General features: G+C 42.8%; 1 protein-coding gene across 1 annotated transcript in view; it reads left to right on the top strand.

Annotated features, from left to right (window-relative positions):
* The first annotated feature begins 18,946 nt into the window (after nt 1-18,946).
* ZNF572 (zinc finger protein 572) overlaps nt 18,947-19,499 on the top strand; it is a 4,721-nt gene continuing 4,168 nt past the window's right edge. The window contains exon 1 of the mRNA XM_006770967.2: nt 18,947-19,088. The gene's annotated coding sequence lies outside the window, so the exon portion shown is untranslated. The remainder of the gene's footprint in view (nt 19,089-19,499) is intronic.

The following is a 19,499-nucleotide window of genomic DNA, read 5'->3' as shown; positions in this document are numbered from 1 at the left end:
CAGGTAAGAAAACTGGGACTCAAAGAAAAAAAATTTCAGTAACTTACTAATGTCGCAGAGCAGGTAAGCTAGGATTTGAATGCTGAGATGGAATTCCACCTTTGAAAGTGGCTAAACAACAGGAAGATAAGAAGCAGTGCCTGATTCAGTACAAAGGCCTGGGCACGCTTGTGGCAGGAAGTGGAAATGAACCTGTCCAGTGAGGCTGGGCACTGACAGTGTCCTCGCAGATGGCCCCCTTCTGGTTCCAGCCTTGGCCAGCAGCCCTTCTATGCTCATGCCATGACCTATTTTTGCTCACCCAGTTAGCTCTATGGCCTATTTCTTTCCCGAAGAATTATTTCATAGCTTCGCCGAGTTGCTACCGCATGCTGAGCACAGCATTCATGAACTTGAGGATGAAAAAAAAAGTCCCTTCAAATTGTGCAGAGCAGTGTTTGTGATCTCGGCAGAAAGACTGGAAAGAAAATTAAGCAGAGTCTTGGACCTGCCCTTTGCCTTGCTTTCTGGTTTCGTTTATACAGCAGCTGCCCTGAATCACCGGCAATGGGGGTCCAGATTGCTGGAGCAGATTTCCAGCTGGTCCCTCTGCATCAGAAATTTTTACAAAATAATAGGATAAAACTTTTTCCCTCCTGCTTTTTCTTCATCGTCACATCTATGGACCTCAAGTTGTCTATGTAGGGCCCTGCTGAAGTCAAGGAAAGAGAGAGTTTAATGTTGGTACGTGATGTAAGTGTTGATTAGGCAATATAATTAGGTGTTGTTAAAAGATCTGGCTATAATGTTCTATGTGATAAAGGGGCTGCCTATATAACTAAATGATTTAAGTAGATGTAAAAGCTCCCTTTCTAAACGTACCCCCACTTCTCTGTTCTCAAGCCCGAACCTGCTGGTGCTGGTGTTTCCATTTTTTGCTGCAGGCCCCGGGGACTTGGCTGGCTTTCTTCTCCTTGGCCAGCTGCTGCCTCCTCCTCTACACCGTAGGCTTCCTTACCCTCAGCTCCATCTGATCCATGAGGCTGAAGGACTTTGCGAAGCATAAGGTTGTGAAAACAATAAACATCAGAAAGTTCAAAAGCCTACACATTTCTTACAGGCTGCATGTCTTCAACTCCTGGCTGCCTCTGAAATGTTGATTGGAAGCCCCAGTTGGGTACTAGGGCTCAGTTCTGAAGGTGGAGCTAACCTACTCTTCACCCTCTCACCTGACTCCCACCTTGGATGACCTTTTCAACATACAAATCAGAGCACATCCCCTCCCCCACCAAAAACCTTCCCATTGTACTTTGAGTAACCTCTGGGCTCCTTATCTGGGCCTCCAGGGCCTCCCTGACTGGGTCTTTGCTTCTCCAGCCCTGCCTCCACAGCTCTCTTCATTCTGTGCTCCAGTCCAATCTGGTCCCTTGCTTTGGTCACCTCCAAGTGTCTCCCCCATCTATAAGGCAGGCTCCTTCTCATCTTGTGGGTGTCGGCTAAAATGTCACTTCCTCAGAGAAGCATTTCTTGATCACTTTATCTGAAGAGCCCTCACCCCAGCCATTCTCTAGCACAGTGGTTCTCAACCTTCCTAATGCCGCAACCCTTTAATACAGTTCCTCATGTTGTAGTGACCCCCAATTTCATTGTTACAAATTGAACATAATTAAAGCATAGTGATTAATCACAAAAACAATATGTAATTATATGTGTGTTTTCCGATGGTCTTAGGCGACTCCTGTGAAAGGGCCGTTCGACCCCCAAAGGGGTCACGACCCACAGGTTGAGAACCACTGCTCTAGCATAATTCTCTTATTTTCTTCAAAGCACTTAATTCACCACTATCAGAAATTATCTTTTTCACATCTGTGTCTCTTGTCTACCTTTGTTGCTGCATATGAGCATAAAGACCATGTCTGTCATATTAGCTGGTTTTCCCTCACAAGCAAACAGGAGACCCTCAAATATTTGTGAAACAAAGGAACAAGTGTTATTTCACCTGCCACTACCTGGTTAATTGGATTTACCCTTCATTTCATGCAATTGCATCTGCTCCAAGAAGCCATCGTTGACCATGACCTTCACATCCCACACTGGGTTACCTGAATTGCACTCATTCATCCACTAGCCTCCATTAGGAGGCCATGTACCAGATGCTGTGTTAGGCAATTGAAAGGGCGAGGGCTATGCCCTCCATCTTGCCCCGTATCCTCCATGTTGGGGCAGCAGCCATGTGCTCAGAAAAGTACCTTTTTCCCGGAAGCCCAGACCTCTGCTGGCCACGCCCGGAATCTTTTTAAACTAACCAATGACAATCAGGGGACGTGCACGCCATGGAGATGACCACATCCTGTGTAACAAGACCCGACTTGCACCTAGCCAATCGGCAGGGCCCACAGTTATCTCCCCTCCCCTCACTCCACCCCCCTATTGAAACCCCATTTTTTCCCCACGGGGGTCTCTTGTCTCACCGTTGCGTGGCTGGGAGCCAGACCTGGGTCTGTGGTAATAAAGGACTCTTTGCTTTTGCATCAGACATGACTGGCTCCCTCACGTGGTCTGTTGGGGATCTTGAAATCTGGGCATAACAGCAATGATTTCACAAGTCAAAGGAGGCATGGTCCCTGCCTTCAGTAAGTTTCTAATCTAATGGGAGAGCAGGCAGGTAAGTTAGTGGAAGTGACCCCTCCCAAGATGCTATGCTAGAGGAATACCCAAAGTGCCAAGGGCTAGATAAGAGGGGCACCTCACTCAGACTAGGGTGTTCTGGCTAGGCTTCTAAGAGATGACTTTTGAGCTACATTTCTATAGGTAAGAGAAAAGCAGTGTGTGTAGAGGTGAAGTAGGTGGGCCCATTTAGTCTCATGAACTAGAAAACTATGGTGTGGATACCATGGGTGCTGTCCTGACCTAAGCAGGCAGTGGGCTCAGGGGAAGGTATGCTTGTCAGGGAGCTTGGGGAACTGGTTTCTGCCTAGGCTGCCTCTAAGGCACTGTGTGATTTTGAGTGGGTCACCTCTCCTCTGAGTTTCAGATTTTTTCTCTGGCTGCCATTTAGTGAAAACAGAACTTGTCTTAATATTTCATACTTCCTACTTATTGCATAAGTGTTCAGTCTCTATACTTGCTGTCCCCTAACACCCATTTACTGGGTGCTCACTTTATGCCCCACATAGCACTAAGCGTTCTAAAAGATACAATTAGTGGAAAATGTGATCTTTGCTTTGGATGTAATTATATTTGGAAAGGCAGAATATATGCTGCAATAAAATGAAGAGGACAGAGCAGTTTAACACAGCATCTTGTTTCATTCACTAATTGTTTCATATGGGTTGGTCTTGCCCCAGTCACATGCCAGGCTTAAGGTTGAAGTCCCTGTATTCTATTTCTATTTAATCCGCTCTCCCACTTTCTAGCTTAAGACAGTGGTCTAGTTAGTTTACTAAGTTCCCATTCCGGACACCTAGCATGCCCTGCATAATAACCACCACCACCTCCCCCTCCCCCTTCCCCTCCCTGTACCACTCCTCCCCTCCCTGTACTTCCACCTCCTCCCCCTCCCCCTCCTCCTCCTTCTCCATGCTGCCAGGCAAAAAGGGACTGGAAGGCACAGCAACAGAGGTGAAACATTAACAGGGTTGATGAGTGAAAAACAAGCAGTGCACACACCTTACCGGAAGACCCTTGGTGGAGTTTATTTAAGGAAGTAAATTCACTGAATTGTTGGTGAAAATAGGCAGGAAGAAAGGTAGGAGACTGTTGTAATGGCCTAAGTCAGCAGTTCTCAACCTGTGGGTCGCAACCCCTTTGGCAGTCGACCCCTTTCACAGGGGTCGCCTAAGACCATCCTGTATATTAGATATTTACATTATGATTCATAACAGTAGCAACATTACAGTTATGAAGTAGCAACGAAAATAATGTTATGGTTGGATCACAACATGAGGAACTGTATTTAAAGGGCCAGAATGTTGAGAACCACTGGTCTAAGTGGAAGGTGGATTTAGGACTGCCAGCTCTGAAGCTAGCCTGTAAGGAACTAACTTTATGTGAAACAAAGTGTGAGAAAGTTCAAGCCTAAGGGCATTCTCAAAAAACAATTATTTTTTAAAATTTATTTTTATTGTTGAGGGTATCACAGACGTCCCCCATTTCCACCTCCTTTGCCGCCCTCTACCGACTCCCGCCCCACCCCAAGGCCTTCACCGAACTATTGTTTGTGTCCGTGGGCTATGCATGGAAAGCAATAAAGAGGAGGCCCACAGCTTCATGAGAGATACAGGCTAAACCATAGGCCAGTTAGTTTGTCCCTGGGAAGGAGGTAGCTAAGAAGAGCCTACCTGGAGTCAGAACAGATTTAACAATGACCTCAAAACCAGCCTTACAAAGGAGCCCAAGTTTAACTGGTTAATTGTGGAGCAATTTATACCCCAGGGCAGTGCCCCCAAAATAGAGCATTTGCCTGGCAATTAGTGAAGCTGAAAGCTGGGTCTGCACCGGGAAAAGAAACAGCGAAAGAGAAAACCTAGTCATCCCAGGATGACAGTACACAGGCCCAAGGCTGAGCCTCTGAAGAGCCTTCACACCGTGGGGGAAATACAGACCAACCAGTCGCTAAACAAATAAGCAAACAATAACAAGTTTAGGAGAAGGGAACTTCAGAATTGCTACAATACATTATCTGAAATGTTCAGTTATCAACTAAGAATTGTGGGACATACACAGGAAAAAAGCAGGCAGCAGAAATTGTCTGTGAGAGGGACCAGATGTCAGACTTCACAAAGAATTCAAAGTGACCATTAAAAATATGTTCAAAGAATTAACAGAAACTTTGATTAAAGAAGTAAAGGAAGGTATGATGTCAACATCACATCAAATAAAAACTATCAGTAAAGATATAGACATTTTTATAAAGAACCAAGTGGAAATTCTGGAGTTGAAAAATACAATTGAAATTTAAAATTTATTACAGGGGTTCAACTGCAGATTTAAATTGACAGAAAACCTAGGAACACCTCTGTGATATTTTCACCCAAAGGACAAAACCTGAAACAGATCATGGGGAGACATCATATGAAACTGACATTCAGGGACATTCTACGTGCAGACTGGCCTGTACTCTTCGAGGATGTCAAAGTCATGAAAGTCAGAGACAAACAAGAATTGTGCCAAACTAAGAGAGACTAAAGAGGCTTGTCAACTAAATGCAATGTGTGGTTCTGAACTGGATTCTATTGTTGGGATCATCGACAAAACTTGAATGAGTTCTGGGGATTATCAATGTTAATTTCCTGATTTTAATGGTCATATTTTTGGTTCGTAGAAAAATTATTTAAAAGTCACATTGACAAAGGTAAGCGATTGTGGTAGCTTGTCTCCAAGATGGCTGGGCACCATGGATTCCTTCTCCCTAACACACAAGCCAGAGTTACAGTCTATTCCACTGCTCCCTTGAGTGTGACCTGATTTATGACGGCTTTGATCAACAAAAGACTGCCAATGTCATTCTGAGACTAGGTCAAGATGACTTGCAGCTGCCTATGTCTCTTAGAACCCTTTCAGGAAGGCAACTGCTGTGTAAGAAGGCTCAGTACCCTGAAACCACCATGTTGTGAGGAAGCTCAAGCTAGCCACATGGAGAGGTTGATGCCCTTTGACTGTCACCATCTGAGGCACTAAGTAAGAATTGCCCCACTAAGTCCATCAGATCCAGAACTCTAAAATATAACAAATTGTTGTTTTAATGACTATGTTTTGGGGTTGTTTGTAACACATTTATATATAGCAAGAACATTTATATTTGAGTGGTAATGAGACTATGGACGGATGCAAGCTTCTTGGTTTTTCTTTCTTTTTTTGCATTCAGCATATATTAAGTTTGTAATTAAAGAAATCACTTATTTTTCCCCAGCATTTTGGGTTAAGAGTACCATTGCCTAGAGCAGCGGTTCTCAACCTGTGGGCTGCGACCATCGGAAAACACATATAGCATATCAGATATTTACATTACGATTCATAACAGTAGCAAAATTACAGCTATGAAGTAGCAACGAAAATAATTTTATGGTTGGGGTTCACCACAACATGAGAAACTGTATTAAAGGGTTGCGGCATTAGGAAGGTTGACAACCACTGGCCTAGAGTGTACCTCCCACAATATGGCTATATCCTCTTCTAAACAGAATAAATTATTCACCATGATATCCATCACATCCAACACCATGGCTGGATGTAGTAGGTGCTTAATATTTGCTGAATTATTAATGTATGGTAGAACATTGAATAAATTTTTCAAGGATTGATGGCTTTTTATTCATTGATTTATTTACTTAGAGAGATTTATGTTAGTCTGGCATCATACTATTTTTCCAATGACTTATTGCCTTTTCCCCCTATGCCAGTGGTCAGCAAACTCATTAGTCAACAGAGCCAAATATCAACAGTACAACGATTGAAATTTCCTTTGAGAGCCAAATGTTTTAAACTTAAACTATATAGGTAGGTACATTGTTATTAACTTAATTAGGGTACTCCTAAGGCTTAGGATGAGCCACACTCAAGGGGCCAAAGAGCCGCATGTGGCTCGCGAGCCGCAGTTTGCCGACCACGGCCCTATACATTCATCCCTCCTGGAATTTTTCTCCTCTGCTTCCTTCTGTGACTTCCCCACTCTAGCTATGTAGACATCTGTGCATGCCTAGATAATGGTAGCATAAAAAATTGAAATTATAAACCAAGATCTTTTGTGAATAAAACTTAGGTGAAATACCAACAGCTCAAATCAACAATATGTAAAAAGGATAATACTCATGATCAAGTAGAATTTCAAGAATACAAGGATAACATAACATTAGGAAAATAATTAACATTAATAAACTATGTTTCACAGATCAAAGGAGAACAATAAAATTATCCTAGTTTTTTTTTAAGAAATTTAAACTGTAAACTGTGTCTTGAGAGATCTTTGTTGACATTAGATTTATGTTAAATGAACTCTTATTGAGATATAGCATATGCAGGACATTGTATTAAGTTTGAAGGATTTAAAACATTAAATAGGTAAGTCCCTGCTTTTAAGAACCTAAAACATAAACTATTACTCACAAACATTGCCAGTCTCTTTTTTTGGCAGTGGACCTTTAACCTCATGACTGGGAATTAATCCAAAAGGAATATTTCAAATTAAGAAACTTGCACAATGATCATCACAGCGTTATTAGGGAAATAGTTATGGAAATTTCTTTATATGAACTCAATGAGGCATTATGCATTCACTAATACATGTAATCAATACCTACAATGTTGACTAAATTAGTTCAAAGACAATGTAACAATATGAGCACTGTCGATGAAGTAAAATTAGTTCTAAAAAGTATAGCAGTTTCTGAACCTCAGCACCACTGACATTATGGATCAGATAATCGTTTGCCGGGGAGTGGGGTTGGATCTGGGAATGACAGGATGTTCTGCAGCATTCCTGGCCTCCACCAGTTGGCCATAGCATACTCCCTGTAAGACTGGCAACCCAAAATGTCCCCATGCCTTGCATAATGTCCCCTGGGGATAAATTTGCATTTGGTCAGAGATAACACATGTTTAACCTATAACACAATGTCCCATATATAGCTTGACTACAATTATATAAAAAGCTGTGTACAAATGAAAATTAGAAAAAAAATGAATACTTGCTTTGATTATTGATGAAATTTTGGTTGTGATTTCTCATATTTTCTAATTGTTTTAGCAGTAAGTACAGCCCTTTATATTTTTGTTTTTATTTAAATATATTTTTTATTGATTTCAGAGAGGAAGAGAAAGGGAGAGATAGGAACATCAATAATGAGAGAGAATCATTGAGAGAATCGTTGATCGGCTGTCTCCTGCACAGCCCCACTGGGGATCGAGCCTGAAACCCAGACATGTGCCCTGACCAGGAATGGAACCCTGACCTCCTAGTTCATAGGTCATGGCTCAACCACTGAGCCACAATGGCCCTTTATAAAAATGTACTTTCTAAATAGATTTAGGAATAGCTCTCAGCACAGGAATACCAGCTATACTCTCTGGCAATGTCCATTTTCCCTGGTGGGCTGATGCCTGGTTGCAATTTCCTTTATGTGTCCCCTGATTTCTAGCACTCCACAAACAGGCCTTGGCTAGCTGCATGCCTCCTTATGGGAGTGGGTCAACATCACTTACTTCTGCTTATAGCAGTTCCCAGACCACTGTCTGTAATTTTGATACACCTTTGATACCAGCTATGATGGTCAACTTGACTGGGTCACAGGGTGCCCAGATATTTGGTCAAACATTATTCTAGGTATTTCTGTGAAGATGTTTTTTTGGATGAGATTAACATTTACAAATCACTAGACTAAGAAAAGCAGATTTCTCTCTATAACGTATATGGGCTTATCTAACCCACTGAAGGCTTGAATAGAACAAAGAAGTTTACTGTCCCCTGAGTAGAAGAGAATTTTCCTGCCTCAGAGCTTTGTACTGGGACATTGGCATTTCTCGTGCCTTTGGACTAGAGCTGAAACATGGGCTCTTCCTGAGCCTCAGGCCTTTGGACTTGAGCTGGAATTAAACCATTGGCTTGCCTTATTGTCAGCTCATTTTGTAGATCTTGGAACTTGCCAGCCTCCATAATTGTAGGAGCAAATTCTGTATAATAAATCTATTTATATGTAGAAACAGAACCAGTAGGTATGTAATTGTATACCTACCCACCATTTTGGTTTCCACACCTAATTCTCAAATGGCTTTGACCTTGGGTGGGCCTGCCATATCCTTACTCAGATATGACCTTTCTCAATAGGTAAACCCACAGCGACCTTTCCCTTGGATTCTTCTTTTACTCTAAGGACACGATTTTGGCAAAAATAAATAAATAAAATTTATTTAGATATAGCTTCAACTTGCTATTTCTATTGATTTCACTTCTCCACTTTCATGCTGGAAGCTGACAGAGATCAGCAATGCCCTGCTATGTGATTGAGAGAGGACAATTCGTTCCTAGCGTATTGAGTTATGACCAAGTTCTGGAATGCAGCAAAAATGTTTCCTGACAGATTGCCTTTGGGTCCCTTGGTGCCTTTGCAAATACAGCTATATGGAGTGGGCTCAATTAGGCCATGCCTGTGATGGGACTGGGTTTACTGCACTGGTGATGGAGAATGAGGTAGACAGGGCACGGCACACTGACACAACCGATCACCCAGCCACAATTGTATCTTTATGTAGATTGTGCTTGTGAAAGCAGATAGTCAGTTGGTTCTTTAGGGAAACTTGCTTCAAGATTCCAAATATCCAAGTGTACTTGTAGTATCATTACCCCAAAGGCCTCTGACCAGGATCGTGCTATTGAAACAGGCTGGGTAACGATGGAAAATAAACTTAGCCAATCTGTGTTTATTTTTCTTCTTTGTCAGTTCTGCTCAATCCATTTTGTAGGGTATTTGTGCAAGTTAAGGGAAATAATAATAATAGAAAATACATTGTACTTATGTGTCAGGCACTGTTCTAAGCACTTTACATGTGTGAACTTATAACTGTGATAAAAACACTAATAATTACAAAAGCATACTGCAAAGATTATGTGGTATTATTAGAAATATAACTGTAATCACTGTTATACACTTTTGCCTGAGGGACTATATTCAGAAGCAAATTCTTGCTAAAATAGATAATGTAATCACCGAGGTATTAACAGTGACCAGGGAACAAAATAACTAGCTAGCCAGATGGGGCAGTGTATACCCACTTTAGGAAGCTTCATGGTCTTATCCACATGGTAGAATTTGCCTTTTCCATTGGAAACACATGGACACAAATAACACCCATGCTGCTTGCTGCCCAGCTATCAGACCATAAGTTACCCAGATGGTCCTTTCTGACTATTCTCATCAGCCTCTTACTCTGTGTCCTGCAAAAACCATCTTTCTCATCTTTCCTTCATTATTCTTGAGTACATCTTCCAAGCACTGGTGATATTTCTGGAGCTTTGTGGTCCAAACTGGTTGGACACGGTGGCACAAAACAAAGAGAACTGGTTCCTCCTTACTTGACACAACTGAGTCTGTTCATTGAACTCTATTCTCAGGACTGAAAAGTCACTCCTTTCAACAAATAAGATAAAAATGTATGTCTCCTGCCAAAGAAAAGAGATGGGCTGGGCAGTGTGTAAGGCACCTGTCTCCTCTGCTTCAGCCCCATGATGAAGGAGACTATTCATCCAAATATTCCGGAGATAGTCCTGGTTTCCAGTTGTTGTCTCAGAATAATTATTCATAGAGCCTCTTTCGTGCTCCAAAGTAGGTGACATATCACATGGTCACACTACATATGACCTACCGTGGAGTCTGCATCCAGGTGGAGTATAAGACACACTACAATGGGGCTGGGAGACCAGGGCTCTTGACTGACTCCTCCACTGGCTCCATGGGCTTAGACAACTCACTTCCTCTCTCGGATCCTCAGTTTCTCTGTCTGAAAAATGGACATGATTCCTGCTTTGTCCTCTTCACAGACTTGTGGTGAGAAGTGGCATATTGTGTGAAAGTACTCAATCAGCTTTGCACCACTAAGCAAATGAAACTGACGACAGAAGGATCAGGAGCCCATTGTTTCATCCTATTATCCAATAGCTTACTAGGAGGTTTCTCCAAAGGTAACAAATGACTTATTCTGCAAGTGAACTTGGTCTTAGGCAGATGTCACATGGTAAAGTTTCACACCCTTTGTGGACCCACCCTTTCTTCTTCCCTTTCCCACCCTAATAATGAAGCACCATGTCATTCATCCCAAAGGAACATGGTTGATCTTTCCCGATACTAATAAAGAACTGGATGGTTCCAATCCTTTGTGAAGATGCACGTTCTTGGTCACTTGACCTGACCTTTCCTAGGACATTTATTCTTTTGTGTCAAAGAAAAGTCTCAGTGCCGATTGCCAGAACTCAGTGATCTGAATGCACAGGATTTCCCGATAGGATTGTTTTCTAACGCAGAATCTGGTCTCCACCTTTTCACCCATATTCACTTCCCACAGGCATGATGGACCAGGAGGTGTGACTTCCTTCAGTAACATGACATGCTTCTCTGGGCAGTTCCATTAAGACCTACTACCTATTAGGTCCCACTGCTTGGAAGGGGGAAACATGACCAGATTTGCTTGCCAGAAACAGGCAAACACCCAGGGCTTCAGCTCTATTTTATCTGTGCACTTCCTGAACAATCAGTGGCCCAGTGCCATCACTTGTGACACTATAAATTGTGCAAGGGGATTTAAAGTAAGAAGACATGGAGTGCAGAACAAGAGACACTGAGTCAGAGATGCGCCTGTCCTTAGATCTTTCAGGATGCAGTTTTACAAAGCCTGCTCTTAGGAAATCCTATGTGAGTAGAGGAAATCCAACGAATGACTTCAAAAGCTTCAAAGATATCCCCTCAAATGAAATTATTTCTTTTACTCCTTTGTTTAGATGTGGAAGGGAGATGAAAAGGAAAGAAAATTCATTCATTCATTCAATAAATATTTATTGAACTACCTGGTACGGTTTTAGATGCTGGGAACACAGCAGTAATTAAATGGACAAAGAACTATCTTATGGATTTGACATTCTAATAAAAGAGAAAGACAATAAACAAGGAAACAAACAGGTATAAAACGAGATGAACATGAGTGATGGGGGTGCAATTTAAAAATATATGTATATTTTATTTCAGAGAGGAAGGAAGAGAGAGAGAGAAACATCAATAATAAGAGAATCATTGACCGGCTGCCTCCTGCACGCCCTTCCTGGAGATGGAGCCAGCAACCCAGGCATGTGACTAGGAAGCGAACCATGATCTCCTGGTTCATAGGTCAACACTCAGCCACTGAGCCACATCTGTGGGGTTGGGGTGCCATTTTTAGACAGATTGGAGAAGCGAATAAGAGCATTACAATATTAAACACATTAATCAATAAGTCTTTTGCATATGATTTCCCTATTAATACCAGCCCCATGTATTGAGCAGTTACAGTGCCAACCAGCCAACCAGGGTTACCTTTCTACATCTCAAGCTCTTCACCTTCAGCAGAAGGGCTTCCCTGCCCCAGAACCACCCCCTTCATCATCTTTCTCAAATTCCCATCGGAAGAATTTTTCCCTGAGCCCCCAAACAAGGCCCTTGATATGTATGCTGAAGGACTCTAACCAATCCTTCCTCCAGACAAGAACTTGGAAAAAAAATACTATTATTGTCTTGCAGCAAAATCTACTTTTTGAATGTCGAAAGGTAAATATTACCACAGTCTCTCTTTGTAGTCCCTCAGTAACATGTAATAATATCCACTCCCACACTGCCCGGACACAGATGGATGGATGGCTCAGGTGAACTGAGGCAAAAGGTAAAATGCATAATAAACACATGAATAATTTTAAAGATATCACACCCTCACAATGACTAAGCTCCTATAGAGTGCCAGACACTGTGCTAGTTCCTAGAAGAACTAAGGTGAAAAAGATATGGTATCTTCCCTCAATGACAAGTGTGATTGGGTCAGCTCTAAGATGGAGAGTTGAGACCAGATAGGTGTTTCTTTAGAGAACATTTGCATTTGGGAGTAGGATAATTTTTCAGTGTGTAAAATCTGACATCCTGTACTTCGTAGGGCATTTAGTATTCCTATTCCTTACTGTCTCAGTTTGCTAGGGCTGCTATAACAAAATACCACAGGCTGTGTAGCAGGAGTGTCAGGCAGGAGTGTCAGGCGGCGTTGGACTGCCGGTTTTGGCCTGATCCCCACAGGGCATGCTGAGGGACCCCACCTGTGCACGAATTTGTGCACCAGGCCTCTAGTAGAAATAGAAGAAGACAAAGCATGACCTGCTAGCTGAGCTGCGTAACAATATTAAATACATTAACCAAGAAGTCTTTTGCATGTGATTTCCACATTAATAACCAGCCCTATGTATTGAGTAGTTACAGTGCCAAGCACAATAATATGAACATCCCACATATGCCATCATTTGGTTTAATATTGTTAAAAGGCAATGATAATATCAGGATATTTCTTCAGGACTTCACTCTTCCTCAACTGCCCCTACTCCAGACATACCCTACTTGATCCAACCGGGAGACAGAAACACGTTAGGTAAGAAATGATGGTGGACTGACCTAGGAAAGTGACAGTGGGAGAGAGCTGAATAGTGGACATGTTTGAGTTATTTAAGAGTGGGATGAACAGAATATTGTGAGTGGTTGTTTATGGGGTAATGAAAAAGATACAGTCAAAGATGGTGCCCAAAATATGGTGTGGGCAACTTGTTGCTTGGGAATAGTAGTTGTTCACTACAGTAGAAAATACAGGAGAAGAAGTGAGTTCATAAATTCAATACCAATTTCTATACCATATAGGATGGTTGTGAGGGTGAGGTGAGAGGAACATGTGACAGTGTCTGGGCTGGGAAAGGCACTGACTGAATACTATTCTTCTTTACCTTACCTCCTTCCAACGCTTGGTCTGTGATTCCACAAATATTGTTCAACCTGCCCAGCACCCACAAGGATGGGTTAAGAGACAAAGAATAAAATGCGAGGGCTGAGCCCAACCGGCGTGCTTCGGTGGTTGAGTGCTGACCTATGAACCAGGAGGTCATGGTTTGACTCCCGGGCAGGGCACATGCCCAGATTGCGGGCTTGATCCCCAGTGTGTGGCGTGCAGGAGGCAGCTGATCAATGATTCGCTCTCATCATTGGTGTTTCTATCTCTCTTTCCTTTCCTCTCTGAAATCAATAAAAATACATATTTTTAAATGCAGGGGCTGAAAGAGGTAACAACTGGTAGGGGCTCACTGATGGTAGATTAATCTGAAATTGGAGGGCAGGTGCAGAGTTGGAGGTAGGGGGTTGGAACCAGAAAGAGGAAGTGGAAAGATGTCCTGGAGAAATGTTGCTATTTTAGTATTGGCTGGTCACCACCCTTCTTTTCCAGCATTGGGTGGATTTACAAATGAACCAAGTGCCCTTCGCTTGCTTCGTAGCATGTCATGCTGCATGACACGTACTCAGACCTCACATTTCGAAATGGTGTCCTTCTCTTCTGGGTTCCTGCATAATTTGAGACCAGTTTTGTAGGTTTCTACAACTCCGTGGCTCCCAGAACGGAATTCTCCTATAGTACTACTAGGAATGCAGCCTGTCTGGTCTTGACCTTTTGTCTTCCAGAGGAAGATTGGCTTGCAGTTGGGTGGGAGCCTCGATGAGAACATTTGAAGACAACTAACCTTAGAGAAAAATCTCTGGCCAAGGAGGAAAACTGACCCTTAACATTCTGGAGAGTGGTGTGGCACTCAGGACAATAGTCTGTTTCTCTTTAGTAATTTCACATGGTTCACATGACAGCGTATCCATGCTCATAATCTCCTATTATACGCAGGTTTGTTCCTATTTAATCTAGTTGGAACAATATCACTTTATGTCTGCGTCAAGATTCCTTTGGATCAGTATACAAGGTTGGGTTTCTCTGCAGCATAATTTACATTTTGCTGCAATTCCACCAAACAGTTGCCTCTGGAGCCATCTGCTGACGCAGTTTAGAATACTGAATTTAATATGAATAAGGAAGGTGCCATCCTGAGTGAACAGGAAAGAATGAGAAGCGCAATCTAGACTCTGCCCCATTGATGCCCTTGACTTGCCATTAGCACCTGAATCAAATCATCCTGGACATTTCCTCCCCTCCCAACCCCCCACCCAACCCTCCCACCCACCTTCAAAAAACATGTTGCAATCTCCTTTGATATCTGTTTCAACATAGTCATGTTCCTGCATTGGGGACCTATGGTTCTTGGGCTTCCAATAGCTTTGGAGCTCTGCCCGCCTATCCTCTCTCCCTAAGCCAAGGCGCGGCTCTGTTTCACTCCATCCTGTGGATACTGAACAAGCGAAATGTACTTGGAGCAGCGATTGTTTCAGTAGCTATTCTCTGTATATACCCCCAAATAATGCAGGAAGCAGTGGGAGGTGGCATGATGGAGAGAAGAAAAGGAACCAGACACCTCAGAAAGCCCACCACTAAAAGGAATCAGAACAATCCCCATAGCTCTGGAGCATGGGCATCACTGTACCCAAGACACTGAGGCTTAGGAAAACTGAGTTTCTTGGGAAAGGGTCACAAATCTTACACATGAGGCAAAGAATTTGCTGATTATGACATCACACTGCCCCTCACCAGATGGCTCTGTACCACCTGCCAGTTAATGAGCCCATCATTTTAACCAGCTTCTCTTTTAAAATGCAAATGTTCCTGCAAAAAAGGAAACCTGACCATTGACAACTTAGTGTGAGCTGTTCTGATCACTTAGCTCGAGCTGCCATAACAAAATACTGTACCATTGACTGGGTGGCTTAAACAATTGAAATGTATTTTCTCAGAGTTCTGGAGGCTGGAAGAATGAGCACAGGATGTCAGATGGTTAGGTTTCTGGCTTGCAGATGGCTTCTGATAGTGTCCTCATGTGGTGGAGAAAGAGCATGATTTGGGGGATTTGACACCAAAAGCAAAAGTGTGAAATTAGATCAAACTGAAGAGTTTCTGAACAGCAAAGTGTAAAGGCAACTTACGGAAAGGGAGAAAATATTTGCAAATGACACATCTAATAAAGGGTTAATAGACCTCAATAGACATTTTCCCAAAGAAGACAAACAAATGGCCAAGTACAAAAAAATATGCTGGATATCATTAATAATCAGTAAAATGCAAATCAAAATCTCAATTAGATATTACCTCACAACTTGTTATGACAACTATAACAAAAAGACAAGCAATAACAAATGCTGGCAAGGTAGCCTCTTTCTCCCTTTCCATTCCTCTCTGAAATCAAAGAAAATATATTTTTAAAAAACCCAGTATGGATGCTTTTAAAGTAATTAAAAATGGAACTACCATATGATCCAGCAATCCTACTTCTGGGTAAATATCCTAAGGAGACAAAATCACTATCTTGAAGAGATATCTATACTTCCATGTTAATTACAATGTTATTCACAATAGCAAGGAATGGGAGCAGTCCCAGTGTCCATCAATGGATGGGGTCATGGGTGAAAGTACTGGAGTTATATTTGAAGGTGTTATCTCAGATCCATGCCCTTCAGAAAGCTGGTGGATACTGCTGTCCAGAAGCTTCTCCTTCTGTTTCATGTTTGTCGTGGCAGACAGTTTATCGTCAGTCTTCCCCTTTTTACTAATCTGGTTTGGGCAATGTGTTCAGTTCCAGAGGACAAATCATGTTGGCCTCAGCCACTCACAACAATCCCATTCCCCCTTGCAATGATTGGTCTAATCAGAGGGCACGGGATCAATTTCTGGCCAATGAGACAGGAGTGGAAGTCTACGGAGGGGGGTTGAAAATATGTTTTTCCTTAGGAAAAGCAAGGGACATAAAAATAAAGCCTTTTGTCTTCTTCCCTTTGTTTCTTGCATTGCATACTGTGGTGATACAGTGTGATGGGAGGAGCTGATGCAGCCATCTTGTAGCCAGGAAGTGAGAAGCCTGAGGGGGAGACGCCATCACAACGCTGAGGATGATAGAGAGTAAGGAGTGAAATGGCATGGGTTCTTGAAAAAAATCACTGACCTGTTTAATCCATCCCGCACTGCCTGCCTTAGACATTCTTAAGTTAATAATAATACCCTTATGGCTTAAACGACGGTAACTTGAAGCGGAAAACACTATGAGAGCATCCCTATGAAGACAGTTTGAACTGTTTTATCATTGACACTGATGCCTGAAAGCAGCCATGGCTGGGGAAGGCCAAAGTTCACCCGCCAGTGCCTGTACCCATCAGTTAGGGGTGAGGAGAATCTACACCAACTTCAGTTCAGGTTGACCCTGTAGGAGTCAATAGTAATTGACACTACATATCTGCTGAATAATTGAGTGAAAGCACAAAGGAAACAAGAAAAGTGAAAGGAGAAATAAAGGGACTTGAATTGTCCAGGCTTCACAATAGGATATATCATCACTGACGTCTATACCTTGTAACCTAGGAGTTTATTTAACCATTCAGTATCCATTGCATTTTACTATGTGCTGTATGCTTGGAATGTAAGACTAAAACAGGATTCCTGTGTTCAGAGAACTCTCCTGCTAACCTGGATGACATAGTTTATAATATAAGACAACCTGGTGAGCAAGTTTGTTCATTTGTTCTTGTTTGAATCCAGTCTGTGATGTTTATTGAAAGGCACCTTCAAGAATCTTACAGATGTAAAGGAGAGCCATTATTTTCTGATCCCCATATTTCTGCAGCTTTATAAAATAAGAACTTCCATTTTTGTGAAAATCTTCTGCCCTTCATTCGACTGCCTCAAACTTTACCCCTTATCACTTATGGGGTCAGAAACAACAACTTATTTAATAGCTGAGAGAGGGGGAAAAAGGACTGAACGTGTGTGTGTGTGTGTGATTTATCCCTCCTTGGGGACTCTAAGATCTTCCCGCCCATGGAACATTTATTACCTGTTATCTGCTTCTTGTGCATGTGGTCAATGACATTTCCAGGGCAGGATTTCTCTGTCCTACAACTGAGAGAATAAGCCAGTCTAATGCGTGAGGACCTGCAGGAAGTCTTGGACCCAAGGCCAGCGCTCTAATCCAGCTTTACCTGTCACAAAGGTGTTCGTTTTGATCCTTCTCTGATACCCCTGTCTATTTCTCAGTTGGTTCAGAATTTCTGGGGACATAGAACACTGTAATCTAATAAACAGAATACAGTTTGGGGAGGGAAAGGGTCTAAGTTTTCCTGGGAGAGTGAAAGGGTACTAAACTAAGGAGAAGATACTTGAGCTGAAATGAGGAGTGGACATTTTCTACACAGCTAGAGGTAGGCAGAGGGACACGGCTAGACGTGCCAGAAGCAGTGATATGGTGGAAGAGAGTAAGGCACAAAAGCGTGGAAGAGCAAGCCGTGTTCTGAAAACCACAAGCAGTTTGGCATCCAGTGGGAGGAACACAGTTGCCAAAACGAGGCTCAATAGAAAGCTCCTGAAATTTAGATATTATCTGATTGCTAGTGGAAAAGAGGAAAAAAAATCCTTTTCCTTCTAAGTTCTCAGCTTGGACACACGTAACAAAAAACAAAACAAAACAACCAGATTAAAAAACGAAAACAAACAGAAGTTTATTAACATGTATTATCTCATTTACTGGGTTGGGCAAAAGTAGGTTTACAGTTGTGAGTACCAGTATATGAAACAGAGTTTATTCTTGTATTAGTTATTAATTATTGTATTGTTTTTCCATAGGAACAATTGTAAACCTATTTTTGCCACCCCATGTATACACATCTATATTTATAGGTTATATGTAAACAAAGAGTAACTAAAATAGATGACTTAGAACTCTGGCTCATATAACATCTTCAACAAAGAATAACAAATCTATAGAGAAATGATAAGACAAAGTAAAACAGTTTTAGGCTTCCAAGGGAGGCAAACTGTAGGAAGGTAAATATATGGGGGAAGGGGAACTAATAGAGTAACATTTGTTTGCAGATTCCTCTGGTTCTGATAAGAGTCTAGTGTTTCTCCGAATATTAGTAATAATGGCGCTTTGTAAGCGACTTGTTTTATATGTGGATGGATGCCTTAGCTCCTCCAGTTTCACAGGTAGCTAAATGATGTATCCACAGCGGTGAGAACAGAAAGAATAGGTGCTTAATAAATACTCCATTTATTTTGATTCTAATGATTGTGATGATGATGTTAAGTAATGATGCCCTTAGGTCAAAGAAAAGCGTATGCTCTAATCAGGCCCCTATTACAGGAACCTGACTAGTGTGAGGGATGAGAATCACAGAAGGCGAATGGCAGCCCAAGAGAGGGAACCCCACCAGCTCCCTCCTTTCTGTCCGGGGCCCTAAGAGTTAAGAACAACGAGCTGGCTGCCGCCCGTTTCCTAGAGAGGCCCCGGAAATGCCGCCGGCCACTTCTCGCTCCGGCTAGCGGTTTGAGTTTAGGACCCTGGGTTGGTGGGGTCAAAAGGAGAGGGGCTCCTTCCTCCCGGACTGCTGGGCCTGCGGGGGGTGCAGGGCGCCTTGTGTGTAGCCCCCAGAACAGTGAGTTCCTTCTTGGGGCGGGGTGGGAGGGAGCAGAGGGCTGCGGGCAGGAGTGGAAGCTGCTCTGCGGGTCCCGGAGGGGGTCCCGCTGCGGCGAGGGAGTCCCTTAAGGGCTTGGTCAGCTGGACGCTCGGGTCTCCTGGAACCTCACTTCGCAGCGCACCCCAGCGAATAGTCCCTGTCAGGGGTTCGTAATTAGCCCGGCTTCGGTCAGTGCACTCAGGCCCCATCCTAAGGCCCCTTTGGGCGCTGACAGTGAAGACTGGCCTGCTGTACAGAGTGACACCGTAAGGACAGCATTTCAGTACCGGTTATGGCTTGGAGTGTGCTGCCCTTTGAGGCAGCCAGTGCACCGGAGGACCCCTCCGCTGTCAAAAGTGATAGTGTCTTAGCAGGGAACATGCCAGCACA

This window comes from Myotis davidii, unplaced genomic scaffold, assembly GCF_000327345.1.
Source record: "Myotis davidii unplaced genomic scaffold, ASM32734v1 scaffold765, whole genome shotgun sequence".
Lineage (NCBI taxonomy): Eukaryota > Metazoa > Chordata > Mammalia > Chiroptera > Vespertilionidae > Myotis > Myotis davidii.
This window is presented reverse-complemented; position numbering and strand designations above follow the sequence as displayed.